The sequence below is a fragment of the Gadus macrocephalus genome, chromosome 18 (assembly GCF_031168955.1).
Source record: "Gadus macrocephalus chromosome 18, ASM3116895v1".
Taxonomy (NCBI): Eukaryota; Metazoa; Chordata; class Actinopteri; order Gadiformes; family Gadidae; genus Gadus; species Gadus macrocephalus.
Genome location: NC_082399.1, coordinates 19,654,368 through 19,673,518, shown reverse-complemented (window position 1 = coordinate 19,673,518; position 19,151 = coordinate 19,654,368).

The window sequence follows — 19,151 nt, the reverse complement described above, 5'->3', positions numbered from 1 at the left end:
GCACAAGAGAGTTGCATAACCGTGTAACCTGGTCTCCCATCTCGTCCTTCCCATGCTGCTCGCTCCATTGGTGTCAGAAGTGGGATTGGCCTGCCCATGCGGATTGAGGATTGGGATTGATGGTCGAGCCCATGGAAGCCCCAACCTACGCCAACGCACCCTGTGTTGTGGGAGTGCAGCGGCCCACGGACGAGGAAATAGCAGCTGTCAACCACCCCCTGGTGCCAAGCACGGCGGTTAAGCTGCCGAAGTTCTTCGGGGAAACGCAGCTTGAGCCGTACCTTGCCCAGTTCCGGCTTGCTGAGTGGCACAATGGCTGGGGTGCCGGGGAGGCGATCGTCTACCTCGCCCTGCCGCTGGAGGGGACGGCAGTGCAGGCGCTCCTGGACCTGGCTCCAGAGGACCAACGGGACCTCCGCGCCCTGATCCGGGCGTTGGAGAGGCATTTTGGGCAGCGGGTGGCCGTGAACCACAGCCGGGAGGACCGCTTGGGGGCCTACGCAGCGGACATTCAGTTGCACGCCCGGCGTGGCTACCCCGACTTCCCTGCTGCGGCTAGGGATGAGCTAGCCTTGCATTCATTCCTTCAGGGACTTGCCCCGCTGCGGCTGGGGCAGCACGTCCGCCTCATCATGCCCCCGACCCTTGATGTGACTCTCGACGTGGTGGACGGGCGGAGCGGGAGTTTTCCGACCAACCCAGCCTGCAGCCGTCCACGAAGGATGATTGCCAGGACCAGTCTGGTCCGGCCAAGCACTGCTGCCGTCGCTGTGGTACCTGGGTGGACGCGGCTGGGGCAGCCTTCTCCTGTGGCACAACGCCAGTGGCGTTCCAGTCCGGGCAGGAAAAGGACCGGGTCCGGAAACCCAGGCCACCGGACCTCAAGCCGGAGCAGTGTCGGCGAGTCAAGGACCGTTGGTGGACTGGATAGTGGCCAGTCCATCCCAGCTGCCGGCGTGGCCGTCAACGGGCCAGACGGCGGAGGGCAACGGAGGATGGAGTCCCCGAACAACGCTCAAGCGCCCCCCTATGGCAGAAACTGGTGGGGTCCCCGACCACAACCCGAGGGCTACTGTTGACCCGTGGGTTCGACAGAGGAGGGCCTATTCCGCCCGCTGCGAGGGACGGTCACAGACTGCGCCGCAATTAGGCAGCCACAAGACGGCGAGGCGGCGCAGGCCACCAGAACATTTCGGACTATGCAATGGGTGTTGGGGTCGTCGGGATGACTGACCCCTAAGATGGGGGCTGTGTGGCGACTCCTACGGGGTCGCACAGGGGATTCTGGGTATCCAGGTTGCCTGTTGACCAAAGGGTCTTTGTCGTCCTTTTGGTAGTTGTTTGGATAAGTGGGGTTAACGGGTTTGGGGTCTTTATTGGATGTGTGTTAATTGTGTGTAGTTCTATTGTTGTGTGATCGCGACCATTAGTGATAGTGTTGTGTGTGTTGGTCAGGTGTGCCGTGTTTCCGTTTTGTTCGGTGTGCGTTCAATAAAGGCAACTCTCGGAGTCTTGCGGTGTAAGGGACATGAGAGTTGCCTAACCCTGTAACCTGGGCTCCCGTCCCGTCCTTCCCGTGCTGCTCGCCACAATATATATATACATGCATATATATATATGCAATTTATATATGTATATATACCTGTTTATATTCTGAGAAACGCTCCCATCGAAAATGCATGGGTTTACATTTCGTTCTGTGCTGTACGAATAAAGTCGGACAATCGTATTCTGGGACAAGATTCAATAGATTAATCTTCATGAGCATGAGCACGAAATGTTTTTGCGGGGGTCTGCTGTAAACACGGAAAATCAGATTATCCCTAATACACATTTACCCTTTGATGCATTTGCTGTTTTGACACATACATAATTAGAGGGTGCACTGTACTATCTGCGCACACCCCTTCTATAGTCGAAGAAAATATCCCAATTGAAAGGTTTGAATTTTGTTCTGTGTAGCACAAAATAAGTCAGACAATCAGGCTCTGGGACACGATTGTGAGTGAGGGAGTTTGACAGTGTGTGTGTGAGTGTTTGTGAGTGAGTGTGTGAGTTTGAAAGTGTGTGAGTGAGTGAATTTGAGAGTGTGTGTGAGTGAGTTTGAGAGTAGGGTGAGGGCTCTTATTTGTACATGAAATTTGCTCTTCTGTCTTTCTAAATGGCAAACTTTTTTTCTTTTTTTTTTTATAATAATCAAAGTGTTTTTATTGATTTTCATATTCAAACATCAGACATCTCATACAAAACAAAACAAAATAGTAGGACTCAAAACATACATCACAAGTACAGGACAGTACACAGACAGAACAATAACAAGACAGATCCTACTACTAGACATCAGACATACCCACCACCCGTGTAGTCCAGACACTCTCGGGTTAAAAATAAATACATAAATAGAAATGACAACGATAATAATAATAATAATAATAATAATAATAATAATAAAAAAAAAAAAAAAAAGGGGGGGAGGGGGGATTCAGAAGCTGCCAATTATGTTGGAGCAGATGAAAACTCACGCTCAAAATAGGAAATAAAAGCTGCCAGACCTTAGAATATCTCTTAGTGTTGCCCTGCAAAGTAAATCTAAGATGTTCTAATTTTAGGTGTGCCATCACCTCCTCTACCCACCGTTTGTGTGTTGGCGGTGCTGCCTTTATCCAGTTAAATAAGATCAGTCTCCTGGCCAACAATGAAGAGAATGCTATTGCTTTCCTTTGAGCAATAGTTAATTGAGTTTCCCCTGGTGCCACACCAAAAATGGCTGCCAGAGGACCGGGCTCCATATTTTTGTCGTAGATGGATGAGAAGGTTTCAAAAATTTTGGTCCAAAACTCTTTGAGCCTGGGACAAGACCAGAACATATGGCATATGTTGGCTGGCACCTGTTTACATCTAGGGCAAGTCGGATCAGCTCCCTGGTAAATTCTTGCCAGTTTGTCCCTCGTGAAATGAAGTCTGTGTAACACCTTAAACTGTATTAATCCATGTCTAACACATATAGAAGAAGAATGTATTAGTTCTACTGCCCATCTCCATTCATCGTCCGATATGTCCAACTCTAATTCTTCCTCCCATTTCCTTTTTATGTAATCAAGGGATGGGGAAGCCACCCTCTGGATATTCACATAAAGCATAGAAACTGTCCCTTTAAGAGTCGGGTCCATGTCCAATAGCCCATCTATCCACCCACTCTGTGGTAATTCAAGGGATGAGGAGAATGTCTTTCTCACAAAATATCGAATCTGAAAGTATCTGAAGTAGTTAGTCCTTAAGGGGATTCCATATTCCTTCTCCAGCTGAGCAGCAGACATAAATACACCATCTTTAAACAGATTTTTAACACATTCCACCCCAGCTCTATACCATTCCCTAAACGCTGCTCCCCCAAGGGCCGGAGAAAACAAGTGATTGCCATAAACGGGAGCAGACAGGAGGGCGTTTCTGTTTTTAAAATGAGTTCTGAATTGGACCCAGATTTTGATTGAGTCACGTACAACAGGGTTGTTTGTGTAAAGGTGTTTGCTTAAGGGCAGAGGAGCACAGACCAGGGAGCGTAGGGATACCGGGCTAGATGCACATCTTTCCATATGTACCCACACTGGGGTTTCATCATCATTTAACTGTGAGACCCAAAACAACAGCTTATGTAGGTTAGCAGCCCAATAATAATGCATATAATTTGGTAGGGCCAGGCCGCCCTCTTCTCTCTGCCTCTCTAGGAACTCTCTTCTTATCCGGGGGACTGTTTTTTTCCAAATAAAGGTAGATGTACATTTATTCAGTTCTTTAAAAAAAGATTTAGGAATGAAAATTGGTATTGCCTGGAATAAAAACAGGAACCGTGGCATTACAGTCATTTTAACAGAATTTATCTTCCCTGCTAATGATATTGGGAGAGATGACCACCTTTCCATATCTAATTTTGCCTTGTCCAATGTTACTTTAAAGTTATGATTAAATAAGTCTTTGTATTTACTTGTTACAGTAACACCTAAATAGGTGAATTTATCTTTGTTTGTTGTAAAAGGATAGGCCTGGAATGATAGTCCCCTCGCCTGTTTATTAATTGGGAAAATAACACTTTTTTCTAGGTTAATTTTATAACCCGAAACCCTCCCAAAGTCTTCGATAATATCCAGAGCCACCGGGATGCTTGTGACAGGGTTCGACAGGAAAAGGAGGAGGTCGTCAGCGTATAGAGAAAGTTTATGGTTTTGCATCCCCCTGCGTATTCCCCCCAGTCCAGCAGCATTCCTCAGCATTATTGCAAGGGGCTCAATTGCCACATCAAAGAGCAGGGGTGACAAGGGGCACCCCTGTCTTGTTCCCCGAAACAGAGGAAAAGGATCAGATATTATACTATTTGTTCTTACCATAGCCTGGGGGTTCGCACATATTATCTCAATCCACAAACAAAAATTAGGACCAAATCCGAATCTCTCAAGGGCCGTGAACAAATAGAGATACTCTATTCTATCAAAGGCTTTGTGGGCATCTAAGGATATCACAATCTCGGGCTCAATGTTATCCTCGGCTGTGTATATCACATTAAAAAGGCGACGAAGATTACTGGAAAGTTGTCTGCCAGCAACAAACCCTGTCTGGTCAGGATGTATTATCGTACTTATAACAGGCCCAATCCTAGCTGCCAGTACATTGGTCAATATCTTATAATCACATCCAAGTAGACTCACCGGGCGGTATGATCCACACTTAAGTGGATCTTTATTTTTCTTAAGGAGCACAGAGATCATAGCCTGTGACATTGTTTGAGGTAAAGTTTTTCTGTCAAGGACCCTGTCATTTACTTCCGAAGTATAAAGATCCTTATAAAAAGACTTAAATTGGTTGTTAATACCTTTCTGATCTATAATCTTATTCCCCAGGTTATCCCCTATCTCCACTATCATACCAGCGGCTGCTGACTGCTTCAGCTGGTGGCTGAGGAGCTTACCTGCACGCTCACCATGTTCATAGAAATCCTGTCTCGACTTAAGATATAGATCCTCCTCACGCTGATTTATTAAGATATCATACTCAGTTTGGAACAAAATACGTTTTTTGTGTAGCTCCTCAGAGGGAGCCCTAGAATTTGCCAGGTCAACTTCTTTTATTGCCTCTGTTAATTCTGTGGTACGTTTCATCTTTCTTTTCCTTTCACCAGCATTGTATGAAATTATTTGTCCTCGAATATAAGCTTTTAAGGATTCCCACAAAATGGCACTGCTTATGTCGGGGGTGTCATTAAGCTCTAAGAAAAAAACTATTTGCGAGTTTATAAATTTGGTAAAATTATCATCTGCCAATAGCCTGTTATTAAGGCGCCACATTCTCTGAGGTGGCGTGTTTTCTGGAAAGTGAAGTTTCAATATGACTGGGCTGTGGTCGGATATTACTATACCAGAGTATTCTATACCTGTTACTATAGGGGTCAGTTTATTGTCTAATAAGAAGTAGTCAATCCTAGTATACGTCCGATGTGGTGGGGAATAAAAAGAGTACTGCCTGGAGGTTGGGTTTACGTATCTCCATGGATCAAATATACCATATACCTTACAGAAGGAGTTAATGCATTGCGCTGATTTGCTCAGTACACTGGGTGTTGGACTAGAGCGGTCCAGAGTTGAATCTAGGACACAATTCAGGTCTCCCCCTAGGATCAGATTATGAGTATCCAAATTTGGTAATAATGAGAATAGGTCCTTAAAAAATGTAACATTATCCCAATTGGGTGCATATATGTTTGCCAGAACCACTGGCATATTGAATAATTTTCCAACTACAATAACATACCGACCATGTTTGTCTTTTATAGTGGTTGTTTCTACAAATTGTACATTCCTGTGTATGAGGATGGCCACTCCCCGACCCTTACTATTGAAATCTGAGTGATAAACCTGATAAAATCCCCCCCTACAGAGCTTGAGGTGGTCCCTGTTCAACAAATGTGTCTCCTGTAGATATACTATCTCTACTCCCTGGTCTCTCAAATGTGAAAATACCTTACTCCGTTTAGCCGGATTATTGATCGCCCTTACATTCCAGCTCATCAGTTTTGTGGCCATTCTGCTCGGATCCATGTTTGGTGCCATGTCAGAAGACTGTGGCCTTTGGCAACAAAAGCAAAAAACTTAAAAGGAGGGGGTCTGGAAAGGAAGGGGGGGGCATCACACACGCAGACACAGCCAATACATAACACATAACATATATAAACACTAACCCAAATATAATGCTCTTTAGCGAGCTCTCTCGTGGCCAACCGGTCCACCATCTCCTGCACACCAAGCCTACCGTGTGCAGCTCCGTGCATATCGCTCTTAGTCTGAAAAGTATAACATCACCCTTTTAACTTATTCACCTAATGGGAAAAACAAAAAGGGGGGGAGCTTTCCACAATGAGGGCCTGAATAGGGTAAAGCAGTGAAATAAAAACAAAAAACAATGCCATAAAGGGTAGGCAACAATAGTCAAGGGGGAACATTCAACCCTCAAACCTTGAATAGAGTAAAACAGTAGTATGAGGGAGGACAACAGTAGCTTGTAGAAAGATGAGGATTATAAATATGTATACATAACTTATTTTTAAATATACACTGAAGCCAAATATTTTGTCAATGTTGTCAGGACTGGTGAACAATATCCTGCCTACATTAATCCCCCAACCAATTCAACAGTGTAAGCATGTATAGTATCTACTCAGCCAGAATCAGATCCGTCTATAGGTCTCACCCGGGGCTCAATTTCTTCTTGATGTAGTCCACAGCGTCTTTTGGGCTCTCGAAGCTTTTCGTTTGTCCTCCTTCTGGCGTAATCACCAGTGTTGCCGGGTAACGTAGCCCGTATCTGACCCCCGTGCAGGTCCGCAGGAGGCTTCTTGCTTCTCTGAAGGCTGCTCTCTTACTGTTTACGTCCTGGGTGAAGTCCGGGAAGATGTGAATCCCTCCGCTCCGACCCTCGGGTGTTCTCTCCATTTCCCTCGCCCTCTTCAGTATCTCCTCTCTCTCTGTGTAGTAATGACATCTCACTACAAATGCTCTCGGTGGGCCTCCGTTCCCGTCTCGTCTCGCGCCGAGTGCCCGGTGTGCACGGTCCAGCGTCGGTGCCGCCGCTAGACCCAACTTTTCTTTCAGTAAGCCCGCCATAAACTCCGACGCCTTTTTGCCTACCTCGGCCCCTTCTTTTACCCCCACGACTCGTATGTTGTTGCGCCGTGATCGCGCCTCGAGATCCTCACTGCGTCCCCTCAGCTTCAGTATCTCCTTCTCCATTTCTTTCAGTCTTGTCCCCATGTCGGTTATGGTGTCGGACTGATCATTTAACGTTTCATCTACCTAATTTTTCCGTTTGTCCATCCTATCAGCCAGACTTCTAATTTTATCAGCAACCAGCTTCACCTCCCCGCGTAGCAACTCAGATTGGGCTCTCGTGCTCTCTTCCAAACTTTTGGTCCATTTTTCCAACTCGGTTGTCATCTCTTTTCTTCCTTTTTCTATCTCTTCCTTACACTTTGCGATCTCAGTCTTTGTCTCCTCTCTGTATTTCGTAACCGCAACGTTGGCTTTTTTAATCTCGGACATCATGTCCTGAGCCCACTGAGGTATGCCGTCGGCTTGTGATGGGCTAACACTGTCCCTGCTAGCTAAGGAGGCCACGCCGCTAGCCACCTGCTGCTTCTCTCCACCCGCTCGATTCGTTCGAGTCGTCATTTTCGGTCTAAAAATGTACTGAAAGCGCACTTGCTAGTACCCAAACAAAACAGTATTCGTTCACTCCCCCAAACTGATAACAGTATGGCGATATTAATATTTTTTGACAACTTTTACACGGAGCCTCCGCACGCACGTCTTCACACGGCAAAGCACATCCGGAAGTCCTTCTGAATGGCAAACTTCTCAATGACTTTGGTGTTAAAGTCAAGAATGTTCTCTATCAGGTTTTTCACCATGGAGAGCATTGCTAGTGCGTTCAGGCGGTCTTGTGCCATGGTGTTCCTAAGGAATGTTTTTATCCTCTTTAAAGTAGAGAAGCACCTCTCTGATTCTGCTGTGGTCATCGGTGTGGTGATGAGAATCTTTAAAAGACTTACAGTCTCGCTGAATGTGTCCTGAAGGTTGTTTTCCATGAAAACCTGGAAGAAAGCCAGTGCGCCACTGCAAGCCTTGAACTCTTCATTTTCATAAACCAGGGACAATTCTGTCTTCAGTTTGGCCTTGTCCAGTGTGGGGTAGGCTTCCACAGTGGTTTCCAGCGCTGAATCTGGGAACTTTACGCTGTGTTTGGGGAACAAGTCTCCTTGCAGCAGAGTGGCACTGATGAGGTGCTTGGTGAAAGAGAACCTCTCCTTGGCATGACTCAGAATGGTATCACATACCTATGAAATGATACATCATTTAAAAAAAAGGTCACTACACATAATAAACAATAGAATTAAATGTTCATACATCACCATGTAAATATCATTAGTATCTCACAAGGAAAAGGACAGCTTCATCAAAAATATGAAATAAACATCTAAACATTTTAGAGTGTTTGCTTTTTTCAGTAGCTGTATCATGGTGAATAGTTAAAAATATTTAAATGCATAGGCTAACTGTTTTATACAGGAATTTAAGACAAACAAAGATACCAAAAGTAAAACACCTCATGTCCTGTATATAGAACAATGTTAAAGCTTACCTCTGTAGCTAACCGGTGCTGCTCCTCTTGGCCTAGGGCCTTCCGTTTATTTGTGGATGGCTGCTGCACAGATAGAGGAACGGAGTCCCTGATACAAAACAGATGATTCATAAGTCGCTGTGCACAATTACAGTTTCAGAAACCTGCTGGAGATATAAAATTAGTCCAGCTCTGTGTATTGTCAATACATTAAAGGGGTAGTTCGGAAACTTGATTCCCAAGTGAGCATTGGTATTCTATATCACTGGAGACAGTTTTCAACACATTTCATACAGTCCTTCTAGTTGAAAATTACTCTCGTGCTAGGCTAGCGCACGTTAACGGGCAATGCTAGCCTGCTATTAAAAACAGTCTTACCCACTCCACAGAACACCCGAGGTAAATCAATTATAACGACAGACTATAAATCTAAATGTCTGGTTATAGAATAATGTTAGAAATAAAACCAACCTTGCATCGCATTGCATTTTGAGGGAATTGCGGGGTCTCAGCAGCAGTGTTTATATTCCTGTACGTAGGCTACGGCAGCGGCGGACTGATACCTAGGTTACCTGCCGCTGTCATTGCTACAAACGCAGAGTACAGTGAACGAAGGAATTCTATAAGCGTATTCAATTAACAAGATATGCCCACGTTTGGAGGAGTTAGCGATGCATCTGCTTTTGAAGACGATTATGAGGAATTTGTTGTATCCAACGAACCGTACATGTACGAGCCGGTGTTTTGATGTCCAAGCCAGCAGCAACAAGCCAGTTGAGTCCTTTCTGGATCTCGCACTGGAAATTGGTGGAAACTTTGTGGTGCCCATCTGTACCGTTTATTTCTACAATTTCTAAAAGCACACTGAACCATCATGTTGCCGAGTCGTTCAATTGCGCTTCTGTCCCACGCTTCTCTGTTTACGTTCTTCTGTTGTGATTCGGTTACAAACCTAACCAGCGCATAGTAAAATTCAGCTTCTGCTGAGAAAGTAGTCCCTCGATGATTCATGCGATGCAAGGTTAGTTTTATTTCTAACATTATTCTATCAACAGACATTTAAATCTATAGTCTGGCGTTATAATTGATTTACCTCGGGTGTACTGTGGAGTGGGTAAGACTGTTTTTAATAGCAGGCTAGCTTTGCCCGTTGCCGTGTGCTAGCCTAGCACAAGCGAACTCTGCAACTAGAAGGACTGAATGAAATGTGTTGAAAACTGTCTCCAGTGATATAGAATACCAATGCTCACTTGGGAATCAGGCCCTATGTCCAAAATTCCGAACTACCCCTTTAATACATTTTTACTAGCTCATCCCAACTGGAAGTCTTTAAAATTGTGAAAAATGGCTTAGTTATTATTATCAAAATTATGAGTGTTCTGACATGTAATTAATGTTTGTTCTTTTCATAGACATTTTATCAGTCAATGTGAAAAATGACATAGCCTACCTGATAGCTTGTATGCTGTTGGTGAACCTCTGAATGACTCCTGTGATGTTGACAGAGTCGATGTTCCTCTTTTGCAGCTGGTTAAACAGCATGTCTACATGTGCCATGATCTTGTGAAAAAATGCAAGAAAAAAACTAAAATCTTCATCTTCCAGCATCCTCTCAAAACCCCCAGCCTCTCTCACAGTTGTTTCATCAAATTCACCATTCTCTCTGATGGTCCGAAAACGAGAGGTCGTCCTTGTGCTCAAAAATGGTGTTAACCGCACAACTTTGAAAGTTCCACCTTGTTGATGAAGCTCTAGAAAGTCTGTGTGCCACCAATTTATCAAGCACAGCGGTTCGCTTGGATGACCTGGGGAAAAACGCAGCAAATGTCATGGCCACTGTTGTGGTGCTGTGTACTCTGCCCCTGTGTTGGCCACGCCCCCTGTATGTCTCTGCCTTGCCTGCCACTCAACTGCTCACACCTGGCCTGCATCGTCTCATCAACTCCCCTACAAATACACCTGGTTTCCCTGCAGTCATCGCCAGATCGTACTTCGTGTTTCCGTGGTAGTTATTCGTTCCTGGCTCCAGTGTATCTCTCCAGTGTTCTCTCTCGTGGAATTCTCGTGCCTCACCTTTTGTTTTCTCTCACCTATAGTTTTTGGATCGTCACCTCCAGCCTGCTGTCTTCACTCCCTCCAGCCCGATACGCCCCACTCCAACCAACCTCCTGCTTCACTCCTAGCTGTTCTAAATAAACCTGTTCACCGTCACTACAACTCCTGTCCTGTCTCTGTGTTCTGCTCTTGGGTCCAGCAGCTAACGCTACCCTAACAGAACGATCTGGCCAACAATGGACCCAGCGGACATGGACTCCTTCCGCCAAGCTCTCTCCACTCAAGGCGCCCGGGTTGGGGAACACAGCCAAGCTCTCCGGGAAATGATGGAGGCTTTTAAAGACCTCTCTACCCGGGTCACGCAGATCGGCTCCCAACTGGACTTACTGGTCTCCCACACCACGGCTTCCCCGTCGGCAACGGTACCACCCCCTGTTCCTGCTCCCCTGGCTCAGCCGTCACAGGCCCGTGAGCCTTTCATTCCTGCTCCTGAGCGCTATGCTGGGGACATGGGGACATGTAGGGCGTTTTTAATCCAGTGTTCCTTAGTTTTTGATCAGCAACCTCTTACCTACCCAACTGATAGGTCAAGAATAGCTTTTGTTTTTGGTTTGCTTAAGGGAAATGCTCTAGCGTGGGCATCTGCATTGTGGGACAGTGGATCCCAAGCTAGTGGTAACTTTGATTTATTTGTTTCTGAGATGAGGAGGGTTTTCGACCACCCAATCGAGGGAGGGGACGCTGCCAAGCGGCTAATGTCCCTACGACAGGGCTCCCGCAGTGTAACCGAATTTTCCGTGGAGTTTAGGACAGTAGCAGCCAACTCGGGCTGAAACGACCAGTCACTACAAGGTCTTTTTCTTTCCTGCCTTAATGAGCCAATTAAGGATGAGCTAGCTACCAGGGATGAGGCAGACAGCCTTGAGGAAGTAATCTCCCTCTCCATCCGGCTGGATAACCGCCTCCGTGAGCGGCGTAGGGAGAGAGCTAGCCCCCCCATGTCTTCAGCATTCTCTGGTCCCTCTTTTCCACGCCTACCGAGAGCTGCTCTCCCCCAACCTGTGCCACGAGCAGCATCTGAAGGGGAGCCCATGCAGCTGGGGCGCACCCGACTGACCCAGGCACAGCGCCTCCAACGGATAAGGACCGGAGTTTGTCTGTATTGTGCACTGCCCGAACATTCCATCTCCGCCTGCCCCTCGCTGCCAAAAGACGAGGCTCAGCAGTGAACGTTGGGGCCCTGTTGAGTCACACATCGTCCTTCCCAGTCCCCAACGGTTCACGCACCCTGCTGGATGCTACTCTCCTGTTCCTCGGCAACCCCCTTTCGGTGTCCGCCATGGTGGATTCAGGGGCTGATGAGAATTTTATTGATTCTGGGTTTGCTTCCCGAGTTGGCATTGCGTTGGAACAGCTCCCCTCTCCCTTAGACGCAAATGCCTTGGACGGCCAACACCTTGCCCGCATTACTCACCGAACGAAGCCCCTGGAATTTATTGTGTCGGGAAACCACCATGAGACTCTTCAGTTTTTTGTTATCCTGTCCCCTCAGACTCCCCTGGTCCTTGGTCACCCCTGGCTCAAGCAGCACAATCCCCAGTTCGACTGGTCTGCTGGCAAGGTGGTGAGTTGGAGCGATTTTTGTCATTCGACCCGCTTAAAATCTGCCCTGTTCCCGGTGGAGGGGGGTGTCCACTCATCCAAGGAACCCCCCGACCTGTCCTTAGTACCCCCTGAATATCACGACATTGGAGAGGTGTTCAGCAAGTGTCGTGCACTTTCCCTGCCTCCCCATCGTCCCTATGACTGCGCCATTGAGCTTCTCCCCGGTGCCCCTTTGCCCAGTAGTCGCCTGTACAACTTGTCCCGCCCTGAAAGGGAGGCCATGGAGGGGTATATTCAGGATTCGCTCTCTTCTGGCCTCATTAGGCCATCGTCTTCTCCCGTGGGTGCGTTTATTTTTTTCGTTACCAAGAAGGATAAGTCGCTTCGCCCCTGTATTGATTTCCGTGGTCTCAATAACATTACTGTTAGAAATAAGTATGCCTTGCCCCTCATCAGTTCCGCGTTCGAGCCTCTGCAGGGCGCCACTATCTTTTCTAAACTGGACCTACGCAATGCATACCACCTGGTGCGTATCCGTAAGGGAGATGAGTGGAAGACTGCCTTTAACACCCCCCTTGGTCACTTCGAGTACCTTGTAATGCCTTTTGGTCTAACGAATGCCCCCGCTGTGTTCCAGAACCTGGTCAATGACGTCCTCCGGGACTTCCTCAACCGCTCTGTCTTCGTCTATATTGACGACATCCTAATTTTTTCCCGCAACAAGGAGGAACACGTCCATCATGTGAGGCAAGTTCTCCAGCGGTTGCTGGAGAATAAGCTCTATGTAAAGGCTGAGAAATGCGAGTTCAGTGCAACCTCTGTTTCCTTCCTCGGTTACATCATTGAGAGCGAGCAGGTGCGGACCTGCCCAGAGAAGATCAAGGCGGTGGCAGACTGGACCGTTCCCGGGACACGCAAGAAGCTTCAGCAGTTTCTCGGTTTCGCCAATTTCTACCGGAGGTTCATTCGCGACTACAGCAGGGTTGCAGCTCCTCTCACTCGCCTCACCTCTCCCGCAATCCCATATGCCTGGACACCAGAGGCGGATGTTGCCTTTTCGAGGCTCAAAGGACTATTCTCATCCGCCCCTGTTCTGATCCAACCTGACACCTCCAGGCAGTTCATCGTGGAAGTCGATGCCTCTGACACTGGAGTGGGGGCCGTTCTTTCCCAACGTGCTCCTGTTGATGAGAAGATTCATCCCTGCGCCTTCTTCTCTCGCCGGCTATCACCTGCTGAGCGCAACTATGACATTGGCAACAGAGAGTTGCTTGCTGTGAAGCTGGCATTGGAGGAGTGGCGGCACTGGCTGGAGGGGGCGGAACTGCCGTTTGTGGTTTGGACCGACCACAAGAATCTGTCTTACCTACAGACAGCAAAACGCCTAAACTCCCGCCAGGCCCGGTGGTCCCTGTTTTTTGGGCGGTTCAACTTCGTCCTCACCTACCGTCCGGGATCCCAGAACATCAAGCCGGATGCCCTCTCTCGTCAGTTTTTCTCTGAGAACTCGCCGGCTCCACCAGACACCATCCTCGCTTCCTCCTGCCTCAAGGTGGCGGCTGTCACCTGGGAGATTGAGTCCCTTGTCCGGAGGGCCCAAACTTCTGAACCGGATCCGGGTAACGGCCCCCCAAATCGCCTTTTTGTCCCTAGCTCTGCTCGCTCCCAAGTTCTGCTGTGGTGTCATACGTCTCACTTTGCCTGTCACCCTGGCGTGAATCGCCAGGGTGACAGGCAAAGTGCCCTACCCTTCCGGTAGGGCTCATGGGACCTATGAGATCGAAAAATATGAATGGGTGTCAATGGAGAGAAAATAATTATTTTCTGGTCCCGGTCTTTATATGCCCTGGATTACACATATGTTGTTTGTGGATTTAAAGGATAATTTTTCATGCAAAGAGTTCGACCGTTTATTGTGCAATTGTTCAGATAAAGGCTGTAGAGAAAACACAACGAGAAAGACTACACGGCTCGTATGTGACGTCATGCTCCCTGCGACTGGCGTTGAGAAGACCGACAATCTTCTCATCGGCATAACTGAAACTCTGCACGTGCCCCGACTTATAATGGTTTTCACCTCTTTCGATGCTTTTATCCTCCCCTTGGAAAAAGCGGTGAAGTGGGGCAGAGAGATCGCCATCTCTGTGCCGAGTTCCAAGGGCGGGTGTGGTGACGTATATCATATGCGTCGAGAGCAGCGAAGAGCTGTAGTTCACAAAGCGGCCTCACATAAAACCTAAAATTATCAAACTTCTTCACGAACATTTTTAGTTTTCTTTGCATGAAAAATTATCATTTAAATCCACGAACAACATATGTGTAATCCAGGGCATATAAAGACTGGGACCAGAAAATAATTATTTTCTCTCCATTGACACCCATTCATATTTTTCGATCTCATAGGTCCCATGAGCCCTACCGGAAGGGGCGTGACTTCGCCACTCTATTATGTCCATGGTAGGGTTGGGTCATATATCGATATTTAAAATATATCGATATTCTTTCAAACGCAATATGAAACGAGACCATATCGTCAATATCAACATAATTTAATTTGCGTTGAAATTACAGCACATTTGTTCCAAATAACACCAGTTTCGAACCGCGCCTGCCGCCTGCTATTTCGTAACTCGGCTTATGTCTCTCTCCCGCTCTGCCTCCGGCTCACACACACAGTCCCCCCCCCCCCCCCCCGCCCCCTCCACTGACTCACGTCACTTTTTGAAATCGCGAAACATGAGCCGTGTTCGAAATCGTTCACTATTCATTGGGTATTTTAAGTGCACTATATTGTGCATGAAATTAACCACTGAGACTTCGAACACCACTACAAAATGGCGAGCACCCTATATAGTGCACTATATCTGTGATAGGGAACGATTTCGAACACAGCTATGGAGTCCGCCTGCGCATGCAGCTCCGAGGAGCTTGTTTGCAAGCGAAAGACCAACGGCTCCATAGTATGGAAATGGTTTGGATATAAGTTGTCTGCCGAATTACAAAATCACATAATTTGTGGAGAGTGCTTAAAAACTGTCGCAACCAAAGGGTTGCAATTCTGTGCATAATATTCCGGAGGTGCACACAGCTTTTGGCCGTGATATTATATATTATAATGTTCTCAAATCCTACGAGGCGGAGGCAGTGTCTAGTCCACGGTTTATTCAACCATCAAACTGTTTTCAATTCTGAACGGTAGGAATAGTAATTGTAAATCGAAACGGTAGGTAGGTATAGTAACGGTAACTCCACAGTAACTTCAAGGTTTCTCACTCCGCGAGACCCAAACATAAAACATTAAAGGTCCCATGACATGAAAATCTCACTTTATGAGGTTTTCTAACATAAATATGAGTTCCCCTAGCCTGCCTATGGTCCCCCAGAGACTAAAACTTGCGTTTGGTGTAAAACACAAGTTTTACACCAAGTTTTTCTGCTCGCCTTTGAAAAAACTGAGGCTCAAGCGTGCTGATTTGGAATGTCTTTAGGTCTGTCACAAATAGTGATGGTTGAATCTGAGTCAATCGGATTCAAAGAACCGAATCCTTACATTCACCCATGAGTCACGAGTCCGTGGTCTAAATTAACCTGAATCTTTCGGTTCTGGCTGCTACGGACGACATTATTAAAACAATGCACGAATGTCATCAAACTGTAGGTCTATAACAACATTAACACATCCGTTTTTCATCTGCATAGTAACTTAGATTAAGCATACGGACCCGGAGCTGCCAGCTGCGTGGTTGAATAAGAACTTCCTGTAGACAGAGCTGTACACAGATCCAGATCCATAGACTGAGCGAATTCATGGGTCGGATTTGTATCCGGTTGAGTGAAAGACTAACTCAAAGGATTCAGATGAAATGGGTCTGACTCGTATCCGGCTGGGTGAAAGACTAACTCAAAGGACTCAGTTGAAATGGGTCGGACTCGTATCTGGTTGAGTGAAAGACTAACTCAAATTACTCATATTGAATGGGTCGGACTCATATCCAGTTGAGTGAAAGACCAACTCAACGGACTCATACTAAATGGGTCGGGCTCGTAGGCTACTGAATGTAAATTGTTAAACTCTTTTGTTACAAAGGCATTATTTTACGAGATTGTATTCTAAAATGAAAGTGGCTTATTAAAAATAAAGTTGTTTGCTGACTATGTGAACTCTCAGAATATTTCTGTGTTTGACGAGCTTCGAAGAGAAAAAAAATTAATCCATACGTTTTTTTCCTAATTCAGATAGCAGTCACGTTGGCGACATCTCCGATGTTTGCAATGCATCCTTTTTAATATTCAAATATGTTCCATAATGTTCGGCCTGCGCTGAGAAAGTCCTTCTTGCGTATTTCCCCTGGATATCCTCAAAACTGCATTACAGTGGTTTGCTGTGAGCGTGCGCATTAGGCACTAGGGAGTGGGCTGCTGGGCTCATTCAGCGACAAAATTTCAACTGATTCAGATTCAAAGGACTCAAAAGATTCGGATCTTTTTAGTGATTCACTCAAAGGACTATGAATCTTCTAAGTGAATCGAAATTCCCATCACTAGTCACAAAGCATCTAAGCTCCTCCCCTTACTCTGCCTGGCCCGCCCAGAGACGTTGGCCCGCCAATGAGACACGACCGTGCGAGCGCCACATGTGCGTGTGTGAATACACACACTGTAACGCAAGTGTTTCTTGTCGGTTCTTTGACGTCTCTTGTATTTCCACAACGAGACTGTAGTGGGGGTTATCTGAGCCATGGTTGAGAAGGAATTGGGGTAAAGGAACTTTGGCTTTGACTCGCTGAAGTACATGAACTGCGACACCTCCCGTGAGTTCTAGAATATTTACACAACACGGCTAAAGGCTGTGTGCGCCTCGCCATTGCGTTACATCCACTTTAAACAGGGCGCATGGTACCGTGGCCAGTGTTGGTCAAGTTACTTTCAAAAAGTAATTAGTTACAGTTACAAATTACTTCTCCCAAAAAGTAATTGAGTTAGTAACTCAGTTACCACATTGTAAAAATAATTCGTTTCTCAGCAAAGTAACTGGCGTTATTTTTCATGTTATATAACGCTGTTACGTTCTATAACATCTTTAACGTCAAAGATGTTTAGATTAACTGATTGAAGAATAAAAACACTATACACAGTATTTTAGAACATTTGGTATTTATTTGAACTCAATAGATTGCGGCCTGCCAAATGATGCATAGAAATAAAACATATAGAACATAAATAAAGGAAAATCTGGCTATTGAGTAGGCCTAGTGCAATTCTCTACCTGTATACCATTGCACAATAAACGGAACACTATCCAACTCTTAAATATTCAATACAAACAAATCGAGCGTTGATTGTTTTAGAGTGTCTCCGTTTCCTTCTCTGGAGCTCAGGCTAGCTGCATTTGGGCTTGGGGTTGGGTTAGCAGCTGCAGCAGCAACAAGTGTCATATTCGCATGGGTTGATGTAAGGTGCTTTATTAGATTTGAGTTACTTGAGGCAGACGTGGATAACGTTTTTTTCCCTGGGCATAGCGTGCATGATACAAACACATTCTTGCCTTTAATTTTCATGAGTGAGAAGTAGTGCCGGTACTTCCAGTTAGAGAACGCTACGTTTGAATTTCCCTGGCTCGTCGCCATTGTCGCTGTCTTCAGCTGTAGTCAGAGCGTGCAGTGAGACAGCGTGAGCAGGGCATCCGCCCACCCAGCCAATCATCATCGCGTTTGCAACGATGTCATCATCCCCACGCCCCTGCTCTCTCCACGCAGCTTGTGTGTAATATGACACCGCACGCTTCATTCAACCAAATTGTAGTAACGCGCCACTTTACATTATCAGTAACGATAACGGCGTTGCAACGATGAGAAAAGTAATTAATTAGATTACTCCGTTACTGAAAAATAACTCCGTTAGTAACGCCGTTATACTTAAACGCCGTTACTCCCAACACTGACCGTGGCTGAAAGCTGCTCAGGGCCACACCCCCACCCTCCTCCTTGACCCGCCTCGCTCCTCCTCATTTGCAGCTACAGACACCAAAACAGTGCATTTGGGGGAAGCTCTGCACCACGGCAGAATTTCGGGAACGTCTTTGAATACTGTGTTAGTTGCCCACTAATACCTATATTAAAGAATACATAAAATAGCATGTCATGGGACATGACATGCAACGCCCCCCCCACGCAGTCGTTACGGTTCATAATATTTCGGAGGCGCACAAAGCTTTTGGCCGTGATGTTATATATTATAACATTCTCAAATACGAGGCAGTGTCTAGTCCACGGTTTATTCAACCATCAAACTGTATTCAATTCCGAACGGTAGAAATAGTAATATCTAATCTACACGCGGAGCACGCCGCCCCCCCCCCCCCCCCCCCTGACAAATATCGATATTTATGTTATATCGATATTCTGCTTGAAGATATCGAGATATTACTTTTGGTCCATATCGCCCAGCCCTAGTCCATGGTCAAAACAGCCTTTGCGCACCTACCAGAAATGAGTTTGCCGTTGATGTTTGAAAGTGTCCATCGGTCCACACTCAAGTTTTAGATCGTTTTGAGTGCGCCACCGAGGTACTTCCACTCAAAAAAGTAAGTGTAAGTATAGAAGTAAGCGATTTCAGACACATCCTCTGTCTCCTTCTTCATCCGTCGCACCACAGACGGGCCCGTCTTAATCATCCACTCAATGTACGAGCGGTATTCCCCACACACACAGACATTGTCGCTAGTCCCGTCAGTTGAAAATATTAATCCAATTGTGAAATCGTTGTTGAAATCGGCAGCATACAAGCTAGTTATCTTAAAAAGTAAAAAAAGTTTCAGATGTTCTGCGTGA